Source organism: Erinaceus europaeus, chromosome 1 (assembly GCF_950295315.1).
Source record: "Erinaceus europaeus chromosome 1, mEriEur2.1, whole genome shotgun sequence".
NCBI lineage: Eukaryota > Metazoa > Chordata > Mammalia > Eulipotyphla > Erinaceidae > Erinaceus > Erinaceus europaeus.
In genome coordinates, this window is record NC_080162.1 from 67,297,585 (window position 1) to 67,310,018 (window position 12,434).

Here is a 12,434-nt window from a genome sequence, read left to right on the forward strand (position 1 = left end):
GCTCTAGCATCATAAAAATAAAATAATAAAATAAAATAAAATAAGATAGATGGAGTTGAAGAAAGTATAAGATGTCTCCAAACTGATATCAAAGAACTAAGAAGCACAGCAGCTGAACTGCAAAATACTATGAAGAAACTCATTACTCCATACACTTAAATTAATTAAAGTGGCAAATTTTGTTATGTATTCTTCACCACAAAACATATAAGTAAGAGTATGCCATTAATTATCATATGTAAATATAATACTTTAGTCAATGATCCAATTAAGAAGTTCAAAATATTTATATAGTTTTGAAATTGTGCTGGATTGTTGTTAGCATCAACAAGGCAACTTGGTGTGTGTGTGTGTGTGTGTGTGTGTACATACGTACATACAGATTCAGTTCATTCTCAGTCAAATGCTTCTTCTTTTTTTATTTAAGAAAGGATTAATTAACAAAACCATAAGGTAGGAGGGGTACAACTCCACACAATTCCCACCACCCAATCTCCATATCCCACCCCCACCCCTGATAGCTTTCCCATTCTTTATCCCTCTGGGAGCATGTACCCAGGGTCATTGTGGGTTGCTGAAGGTAGAAGGTCTGGCTTCTGTAATTGCTTCCCCGCTGAACATGGGCGTTGACTGGTCGGTCCATACTCCCAGTCTGCCTCTCTCTTTCCCTAGTAGGGTGTGTCTCTGGGGAAGCTGAGCTCCAGGACACATTGGTGGGGTCTTCAATCCAGGGAAGCCTGGCCAGCATCCTGGTGGCATCTGGAACCTAGTGATTGAAAAGAGAGTTAACATACAAAGCCAAACAAATTGTTGAGCAATCATGGACCCAAAGCTTGGAAAAGTGGAGAGGAAGTATTAGGGGGGTACTCACTGCAAACTCTAGTGTACTTCTGCTTTCAGGTATATATTTTGCAGTAGTTTAAGGATACGTATGAACATAAGCTCTCTCTCACAGAAACTGGTGTATATCTAGGTTATGGGACTTTGTTAGAAAGTGAACCACCTGAGATGAAATTAGAGTGTACTACAAAAGGAAAGATCTCACCCGAGTAATGAAGCTGAAGGGTTGTCATTCCACATGTGAAGTCTCTGGACACAGTCTGAAGTGAAGCATGTTGAGGTGGCAATCATTGCGTTGATTAGGTTGTGATCGGCGGATGCAATATTATTTGGTATGGATTGGGAGAGGAATATGGGAAAGTAGGCCCTATCCAAGGGTTCCAGGACTGGGGGAAGTAGGGGCTCTATAGTGGAGATGTGAAGTTCCTGCTGTCTTAAGGTTCAAAAAGACAATCGATAGTTAATGTTATCATCACATTATTTGGTAATTGGGTTAACTTTGAAAAGTCCTTTTGTTATGGTTTGCTGTACAGTATCCAGTATCTTGTATATAGCTGTGCTATTGGATGCTTCTAATCTACTTGGTCTAGGCTTTTGAGAGAGCCCACATATCAAATACACAGCCTATATATTAAAAAGATTCAGTTTGTGTTTTGAAAAACTTTGAGACATACAAATGATTTTCCCCCTCTCATATTAATTAACTACTGATTTATATGTCTACATTTTGCTAGGACTGTACATAAACACCATTTCCACCACCAAAAGACTGTGACCATTTCTCCCACCCACTCCCACCCCCCACTGGCCCAGGAAGCTGCATGTCTACCCTTCACCACAGGGTTTTTACTTTGGTGCCCTACTTACAATTAGATCAGGTCCTGCTTTTAGTTTCCCTTTCACATCTTCTTACTCAACTTCTGTTGATGAGTGGGATCATCCCAAACTCATCTTTATCTTTCTGACTTAGTTCACTTAACATAATTCCTTCTAGCTCTGTCCAAGATGGGTCAGAGAAGCTGGGTTCATTGTTCTTGATAGCTGCATAGTATTCTATTGTGTATATATACCACAGCTTTCTCAGCCACTCATCTGTTTTTGGGCACCTGGGTTGCTTCCAGGTTTTAGCTATTATGAATTGTGCTGCTATGAACATAGGAGTACATACTTCTTTTTGGTTGGGTGTTATGGAGACCTTGGGTTATAACCCCAGGAGAGGAATTACTGGATCATATGGAATGTCCATGTCTAGCCTTCTGAGAGTTTTCCAGACTGCTCTCCACAGAGGCTGTACCAATTTACATTCCCACCAGCAATGTAAAAGGGTTCCTCTGTCCCCACATCCTCTCCAGCATTTGTTGCTGCTGTCCTTTTTGATGTATGCCATTCTTGCAGGAGTGAGGTGGTATCTTAGTGTTGTCTTAATTTGCATTTCTCTGAAAATTAGTGACCTAGAGCAGTTTTTCATATGTTTGTTAGCCTTTTGGATCTCCTCTGACGTGAATGTGTTGTTCATAACCTCTGCCCATTTTTGGATAGGGTCATTTGAATTTTGGTGCTAAATTTGCTGAGCTCTTTATATATTTTGGTGATTAGTTTCTTGTCTGATGTAAGGCATGTGAAGATCTTCTCCCATTCTGTGAGGGGTCTCTCTGTTTGTTTAATAGTTTCTCTGGATGTGCAGAAGCTTTTCAATTTGATGTAGTCCCATTGGATTGTTTCTGCTTTAGTCTTCCTTGCAATTGGGTTTGATTCATCAAAGATGTCCTTGAGGTATAGGTGGGAAAGTGTTTTACCAATGTTCCTCTAAGTATTTGATTGTTTCTGTTCTGACATCTAGGTCTTTGATCCATTTGGAGTTGATTTTTGTTTCTGGTGAGATAAAGTGGTTCAATTTCATTGTTCTGCATGTTACAACCCAGTTTTCCCAGCACTATTTATTGAAGAGGGCCTCCTTCTTCCATTTAATCCTTTGGGTCCCCTTATCAAAGATTAGATGCCCATAGGTGTTGGGATTTTTTTCTGGGCTTTCAATTCTGTTCCACTAGTCTGTGTGCCTATTTTTGTTCCAGTACCATGCTGTTTTGATGATGATGGCTTTATAATATAGTTTAAGTTCTGGGAGTGTGATGCCTCCATTTCTGTTTCTTTTTCTCAAGATGGCTTTGGCAATTCTAGGTGTTTTCAGGTTCCAGATAAGTGATTGTAGTGTTTGTTCTATTCTCTTAAAGAAGCTTGGTGGAACTTTGATGGGTATTGCATTAAATTTGTATATGGCTCTGGGGAGAATATTCATTTTGATGATATTTATTCTTCCAATCCATGAGCATGGGATATCTTTCCATTTCTTGGTATCAGTTTCTATTTCCTTGAGTAGCGACTCATAGTTTTCAGCATACAAGTCTTTCACTTCTTTGGTCAACTTTATTCCTAGGTATTTGATTGATCTTGCTGAAACAGTAAATGGGAGTGATTTCTGGTTGTCTTCTTCTTCAGATTTAGTGTTTGCATAAAGAAATGCCACTGATTTTTGTACATTGATTGTGTTGTCTGATACCTTGCTATATTGCTTAATAACTTCCAATAATTTTCTGCTGGATTCTTTAGGTCTTTCTATGTATACTATCATATCATCTGCAAATAGTGAGAGCTTGACTTCTTCCCTTCCATCTGTATTCCTTTGATTCTTTTCTCTTTCCTGATTGCTATGGAAAGAACTTCCAATACTATGTTGAAGAGTAATGGTGACAGTGGACAGCCCTGTCTAGTCCCCGATCTGAGGGGGAATGCTTTCAGCTTCTGTCCATTGAGTATGATGTTGGCTGTAGGTTTGCTATATATAGACTCCACTATCTTGAGGAATTTCCCATCTATTCCCATTTTTTGTAGAGTTTTGAGCATGAACGGGTGTTGGATTTTGTCAAAGATTTTCTCTGCATCTATTGAGATAATCATGTGGTTTTTGGCTTTGCTTTTACTGATGTGGAGAATGTCATTGATTGACTTATGGATGTTGAACCAGCCTTGCATTCCTGGGATGAATCCCACTTGGTCGTGATGAACAATTTTTTTGATATGTTGCTGTATCCGGTTGGCCAAGATCTTGTTTAATATTTTGGCATCTATATTCATCAGAGACATTGGTCTGTAGTTTTCCTTTTTGTTGTTTATTTCTTCTCCAACTTTAGTGATTTCTGTCCTTCTGGTTGTTTTAGGGTTCCTTTGTTCCTCTTCCTCTAAGTCCCAGAGGTGTGCAGTAAGGTCGTTCATTTTAGCTTCTTCTTGGTGTTTAATATGTGATTGTATGGCTATAAGTTTCCCTCTCAGTACTGCTTTAGCTGTGTCCCAAATATTTTGATAGGTTGTGTCTTCATTTTCATTAGTTTCCAGGAACATTTGAATTTCCTGCTTGAGTGAGTCTCTGACCCAGTGGTTCTTAAGGAGCATGTTGTTTAGTTTCCAAATTCTGTGTCTTTTAATAATTTTCTGTTTGTTGTTAAATGTTAGTTTTACTCCACTGTAGTCTGAGAAGATACTTGGGATGATTTCAATGCTCTTTAATTTATTGATGCTGTCTTTGTGGCCTAACTTGTGGTCTATCCTTGAGTATGTGTTATGTGGATTTGAAAAGAAGGTGTATTCCAGTTTTTTGGGGTGGAGGAGTCTGAAAATGTCCAAGAGGTCTAGTCTGTCGATCTCTTCATTTAATTCTCTTGTATCTTTATTGGTTCTCTGCTTTCTTGATCTGTCTAAGTGTGAGAGTGGGGTATTGAAGTCTCCCACTATTATTGTATTACTATTGATGTTTTTTTGAAATTCTTTCAGTAGGTGCTTAATGTATTTAGATGGTCCCTCGTTGGGTGCATAGATGTTAATAATTTTTAAGTCTTCTTGGCTGATTGATCCTCTAATCATTATGTAATGTCCTTGCCTATCTTTTATTACTTTATTTAATTTAAAATCTATCGTGTCTGAGATGAGAATGGCTTTTCCTGCCCTTTTTTGTGGTCTGTTAGCCTGTGTGATAGTTTTCCATCCTTTCATTTAAGTCTGTGTTTATCTTGTTGTGACAGATGGGATTCTTGCAAGCAGCATATGGTTGGGTTATGTTTTCTGATCCATCCCCCCACTCTGTGCCTTTTGATGGGTGAGTTTAAGCCATTGACATTTATTGATTTTATGGATTTAATGTATTGTAGTGCCATTGTTCAAAAAAAAATTTTGTTTGCTCTGATATATTGCAAGTATTATAATGATGTTCTTGTTTATAAGAGGTCTTCTAGAACCACTTTCAGGGACGGCTTGGTGATGGTTGCCTCCTTTAACTGTTGTTTATCTAAGAAGGTTTTGATCCCTCCATCTAGTTTGAATGAAAGTCTAGCAGGATGTATTATCCTTGGTTGAAACCCTTTTTCATTCAGGGCTCGATAGATATCTTGCCATTCTCTTCTGGCTTTTACAGTTTGAGTGGAGATGTCTGCAGATAATCTTATGGGTTTTCCCTTGTATGTGACTTTTTGTTTCTCTCTTGCAGCCTTTAGGAGCCTTTCTTTATCCTTACTTCTTCTCATTGTGACTATGATGTGTCTTGGTGTCTTCAGGTCTGGGTTGATTCTGTTTGGTACTCTCTGGGCCTCTTGAATCTTGATGTGCTTTCTGTTATTCAGGTATGGGAAGTTTTCTTCTATTATTTCCTCTAGAATGTTTGCTTTCCCTTCCTCTCTTTCTTTCTCTGGCAGTCCAATTATACGAATGTTATTTCTTTTGAGATCATCCCATATGTCTCTGTTGTTGTTTTCAGTGTCTCTCAATCTCTTTTTAAGCTCTTTCACCTCTTTCTTCGTTTTCTCTTACTCATCCTCTGTCTGACTAATTCTGTTTTCTGCTTCTGTTAGTCTGCTTTCCCTTGCCTACGCTTCTTTCTTCATTACAGCTATTTCAGCTTTCAGTTCTTTAATTGCCTCAAGATAATCAGTATTTTCCTTGGGGGTCTCAACTGTTGTTTCCCTAATACTGCCATTCCTTTCCTCCAATGTTGTTTTCATTTCTGTGATTAATAAGTTTATTATTGCTTGCATACTTTTCTTATCTATGGTTACTTCTGGCTGATTTGTTGTTTCTTCCGGGCTCTTGTCTTCATTCATTGGAGTAGCAGTTTTATTTGTTTTTGATCTACCCATTTTTTTTATTTATGTGTTTCTTTTTTTTTATGCTCTGTTGTTCCTCAGTTGTTGTGTCTTGAGTACAAGTAACACTGTACTAAATACCTTTATGACAATTGCACTCATCAACCTCAGGAATTAGAGTAGCAACTGAAGCAATTATTGAAGTAGTTTAATCATTACCAGTTATCCAAACAATTTCTCCAATCCGTGAAAAAATAGTAACCAAATCCCAGTGAAGAAAGAGAAAAGAAAGAAAGGATAGCAAGAATAGACAGTTATGAAAATCTACTATCCACCGTATATTCTAGGGGTAACAAGAGGGGAAAAGGAACTAGAGCAGAGATACACACATAGAGAGTCCACTCTGAGTCAGATTTCTTCCCCAAAGTAATTCACAAATTCAGAAAGGCAAAGAAAAAGGAAGAAGTGTATGACAAGATTTAAAAAAAAAAGAAAAAAAAACAGAGAGAGAGAGAAAAGGGAAAAGATAAAAAAAAGAGCTGTAATTAAAGAGCAGTGAAAGGAAATTCCCAATTGTGTATCAGTGAATTCAAAAAGGTACACGTGTTGTGGGGGCTGGGGGCTGTGACTTTGGAAGCTGTAGGATTAAAGAAGAAGTGATGATGAGAATGAGAAAAAGAAAAAAAAAGAAAGAGAGAGAGAGAAAAAAGAAAAAGATAAGAAAAAGAACAGTCATAAAAGGGCAGTGAATGGAAATGGTTTTTTTTGTATTTATTTTTAATTATTTAATTAGCTATGGGGGGGTGAGTTGGTGGGGGTTGGCTACTTAGAAAGAAAAAAGGCCAGAGGTTTCAGAAGGGTATAGACTTAGAATTAATGATACTCCCTGTTGGGGCAGGAATTTGGTAAAAAAAAAAAAAAGGAGCTCCCCTCCCCTGCTAGGAGCTGGTCCCCAAGGACTGGTTATGGGGGGTGGGGAGGGCCGGGAAGGAGGTATGCTTGAAAATTCAAAGGAAGAAAAAAAATTTTGTTTTCCCCTTTTTTCCCTACTCTAATTCTTAACCCAAATTAAGTTATAGTCACCTCCTGGTGTCACCGCTAGGACCCCCTATTGGCTGGCCTGCTAAAGGCAGAAAATCCTACCGTTTCCAGGAGATGTGGTCAGAGCTCAGCCACTATCAGCTTCTCAGTCCGCCATCTTCAGGAAAACCCAGTCAAATGCTTCTTTACCTTCTTAAGATAAATGAGACATTGTCCTTCCAAATATCAATCAGGTGTTACTGGAACCTTATTAGAATTTCCAACAGATATATTTCCTTTACTATGTGGAAATTCTCTCATCTTAAGTAAGCTCTCAAGAAGCAAAATCACTCCTAGAAAACTTCCTGTTGTAAATTTTCCAATCTGGAATCTCCCTTTCCAGAGAGATGGTTGTTATATATAACTACTTTTGGAATACCTAGGAGTTCATATGTCTTGCACAAGAGGAATACATATAATTGTGCCAAGAAGAGGACTGTGCTACATCTACAATGGCTGCAAATTAGTTTGAATCCCTCCCTGTAAAGCTGGAATCTATTTGCTTTGGTCTGAGATGGCCTAAAAAATATTTAAACAATAAAATAATGTGTAAAATGAATAGTGTAACTCCTGAAGATAAATCTCAAAGAGTCTTTCCACTTCTCTTTTTTCTATTTGAACAAGATACTATCATGTGAACAGTTCCAAGCTAGTCAACTGTATCCCAAAGTGTAATCATAATGACCAAAATATATAATCTATCTTATGCTCCTTGCCCCAAGTAGATATCAAGTAACTTTTCAGTTGATTAGAACTATGTGAGTGACCTTAGGAGATGTCTGAAGAAGAATTACTGAGCTGTGTCAAGCTCCAGTTGCTGATAAATAGTATCATAAGAAAATAAAATCATTGCAATTTTCAGCCACTTATTCTTAATAGTTTACTATATAGCAACAGGTATCTAAGAGATGATTTTCTGTGTAGCATGGTTGTGACAAGAAATAATTTTCACCCTAGCATTAATGGGATTGATAGTATCTGGAAGTTCTGCTCAAATTGTATTATAGTGCAGAAGAGAAACATCAAAGTCAGGAGCCAGGTGGTAGTATACCTGGTTAAGTGCATATGTTACAATGTACAAGGACCTAGGTTTGACTCCCCAACCCCTACCTACAGGGAGAAAACTTCCAGATTGTTGTAGCAGGTCTGAAGATGTCTCTGTCTCTCTTCCTCTCTATGTCCCCCTTCCCTTTTTATATCTGATTGTTTCTGTCAAATAAATAAAAATAAGAAAAGTGTTTTTAAAAAGAAGATCAAAGTCCCACCTTTGTAGGTCACCCTGAGACATATTCTCTAAATTGACATCTGCTCATTAATAGACAACTTTTTCAAATGACCTATGTCTTTCTAAAACTTCCAGAAGTCTACCACATGCTTTTCTATGACTTTTAATTTTGTGTACTTATATTGGTTTACTTCCCTTCTGCTTTTTATTTCACTACTATTAAATAAGAGAACCATATAAACAGATTTTACTAAGCCTTTACAATTAGTTTTGCTGTAATTTTTGTTTTCAAAAACTTCAAATAGATAGTTTTGGAACTCTGCAACTGGAGAGCTATTAGAAGACTGTGTTGTAACATTGTCATGATTAATTCATTAATTTATGTGAACAATCCCTACAAGTATTTAAGGGAAAATTACACAAGTCCCAGACATACCTCAGAGCTTAATTTGGCTGACTTTTCTGAACTTGACAAAATAATGCTAAAAGACTTATTTAAGTCTTTTACATCTAAAAGTTTTCAAGTTTGTAGATAGCTAAGTCAAACCTTCCACTTTAGTTCATCAGAAGAGAGAGCCAAAAGGCTAACATAAGTTCTGAACTATTACTATCAATCTTCTGGATTTATGCACATTAATTAATGTAATAATTTATGTATCAGGAACAAGTTTTTAAAAATTCATTCCCAGATACAGGAAGCCATATGGGTACATGCTTTAGAACCATGTTTCAAATGCACATTTGGCTCTAAATGCACATTTACTATTGGTCACTATTTATGGGAACACCTGCTTCACTAGTATTTCTGAATTTCCTATTGTTACTAATTTTATTTTTCATTTCTTTCATGTTTTAGTTTAGATGTGGTTGCACTTATCAACTGACAAAGAAATTAAAATGTTCTGACTGTATTTTCTTTCATCTTTTCTGCTCTGGGGATCTATCAATAGCAGGTGCCATATAAAAGACAATTCATATTAAATTTATCTTCAGAATTACTTATTGAGCATTTACTACTGTGATGTACTTACATTATTACCTTGTACAGGGATAATAAATTCCCCAGTCTACTTTTATTCGGTATAGTCTATGTAAAAGACAATGTTTTTATCTGCTGTGTACCTTCAATCATTTACTTAAAGCTAGGTAACCTGATGCATTTACTCCTTATGAAATATTAATATAATTTGGGGATAAATATATCACTTTTTTAGTTGTTATTAATATTTTATTGAGAATCCTGTGATAGCAAAGTATCTTTTTATTTTATTTATAAAATGGAAATATTGACAAGACTATAGGATAAGTCTTGTCAATCCCCATCACCAGAACTCTGTATCTCATCCCCTCTCTTGATAGCTTCCCTATTCTTTATCCCTCTGGGAATATGGATCCAGGATCTTTGTGGTGTGCAAAAGGTGGAAGGTCTGGCTTCTGTGATTGCTTCCCCTCTGAACATGAGCTTTGGCAGGTCAAGCCATACTTTCAGCCTGTCTCTCTCTTTCCCTAGTGGGGCAGGGCTCTGGAGAGGCAGGGCTCCAAGTAGAGATATTATGAGCCATGGCCAACTGATGCATAATAGGATATACATGGTAAAATTATATTTTCAGTATCTTAAAATAACTTTGCAAAGTCTTAAATCATCTGTGGGGAAGCCATTTGTGGTCAACAAAACAATCTACCTACAATTACCAATGCCATTTTTTTTTTTTTTATTGATGTCGTCGTTGTTGGATAGGACAGAGAGAAATGGAGAGAGATGGGGAAGACAGAGAGGGGGAGAGAAAGATAGACATTTACAGACCTGCTTCATTGCCTGTGAAATGACTCCCCTGCAGGTGGGGAGCCTGAGGCTCAAACCGGGATCCTTATGCCAGTCCTTGGGCTTTCTGCCACGTTTGCTTAACCCACTGTGCTACTGACCGACTCTCAGGGATCACTTTTCTTTTTTTTTTTTTTTAATTTTTTTATTTAAGAAAGGATTAATTAACAAAACCATAGGGTAGGAGGGGTACAACTCCACACAATTCCCACCGCCCAATCTCCATATCCCACCCCCTCCCCTGATAGCTTTCCTATTCTCTATCCCTCTGGGAGCATGGACCCAGGGTCATTGAGGGTTGCAAAAGGTGGAAGGTCTGGCTTCTGTAATTGCTTCCCCGCTGAACATGGGCGTTGACTGGTCGGTCCATACTCCCAGTCTGCCTCTCTCTTTCCCTAGTAGGGTGGGGCTCTGGGGAAGCTGAGCTCCAGGACACATTGGTGGGGTCTTCAATCCAGGGAAGTCTGGCCGGCATCCTGATGGCATCTGGAACCTGGTGACTGAAAAGAGAGTTAACATACAAAGCCAAACAAATTGTTGAGCAATCCTGGACCCAAAGCTTGGAAAAGTGAAGAGGAAGTATTAGGGAGGTACTCACTGCAAACTCTAGTGTACTTCTGCTTTCTTACTTTGGTGCCATACTCCAAACTCAGTCAATTTCTGCTTTGCGTTTCTACTTCTTTTTTTTTTTTTTACATGCATAACATTCCCCAGATTCCCATTTAACAATACAACCCCCACTATTTCATTCATCATTTTTCATGGACCTGTATTCTCCCCACCCACCCACCCCAGAGTCTTTTACTTTGGTGTAATACTCCAATTCCATTTCAGGTTCGACTTGTGTTTTCTTTTCTAATCTTTTTTTTCTTTTTTTTTATTAAAGAAAGGATTAATTAACAAAACCATAGGGTAGGAGGGGTACAACTCCACAGAATTCCCGCCACCCAATCTCCATAACCCACCCCCACCCCTGATAGCTTTCCCATTCTCTATTTCTCTGGGAGCATGGACCCAGGGTCATTGAGGGTTGCAGAAGGTAGAAGGTCTGGCTTCTGTAATTGCTTCCTCGCTGAACATGGGCGTTGACTGGTCGGTCCATACTCCCAGTCTGCCTCTCTCTTTCCCTAGTAGGATGGGTCTCTGGGGAAGTTGAGCTCCAGGACACATTGGTGGTGTCTTCAATCCAGGGAAGTCTGGCCGGCATCCTGATGACACCTGGAACCTGGTGACTGAAAAGAGAGTTAACATACAAAGCCAAACAAATTGTTGAGCAATCATGGACCCAAAGCTTGGAAAAGTGGAGAGGAAGTATTAGGGAGGTACTCACTGCAAACTCTAGTATACTTCTGCTTTCTTACTTTGGTGCCATACTCCAAACTCAGTCAATTTCTGCTTTGCGTTTCTACTTCTTTTTTTTTTTTTTTTTTTTTTACATGCATAACATTCCCCAGATTCCCATTTAACAATACAACCCCCACTATTTCATTCATCATTTTTCATGGACCTGTATTCTCCCCACCCACCCACCCCAGAGTCTTTTACTTTGGTGTAATACTCCAATTCCATTTCAGGTTCGACTTGTGTTTTCTTTTCTAATCTAATTTATTTTTTTTCAATTGCAAGGATGTCTTTCTGACACCTGGTAGGTATTTTAAAGACAAGGGAACATCCTAGTAAACTAGGAAATAGTTCAGACTCTTAATATTTTATTGTCTACAGCATTATCCTAATTATAATGTCAAGTTATGCTTTTCATAGTGTTTGAAAGTTCTTTTCAAGAAGACTCTTTCTAATACTGTTGCTTACATGCTAAATAATTTCTAAAAAGACATAGTATTAATAAGATAAAATATTTCTGCTGACTTGTCTTTACAGGCAACAGCTGCCAGAAGCTTTATATAAATAAAACGAACACAATGAGGCATGGGTCAGTCCAAAACAAACAACAGTTAAAAAGCTTAGTTATCTTCTTTTTCATATTAGCCATGCTAAATAGGGACAACATTTTGTCATAATATTAAACAGGAATTAAAGAAGAGATTTACTAAACTGCTAACCAAAGCCATTTACTCCTTTTCCTGAGCATACACTTAGACTGAACAACTGTGATTATATGACTGAGAAATAGTCATTTGAAAGTGTATAAAGGTATTGTATGAAGCATAGCCATAGAATAGCAGCAGCCACTTAGTAACTCTCCAGTAGAGCTAGAAATTCAACAAAAGAACATACCAATCTCATCAAACTACACCTTAGACTTCTGAACAAATTACATAGTCAGATATGGGTTCTGTGCATAATGGGCAGAAGAGGGGAAAGTCCTAGTTTGGAATAAAGT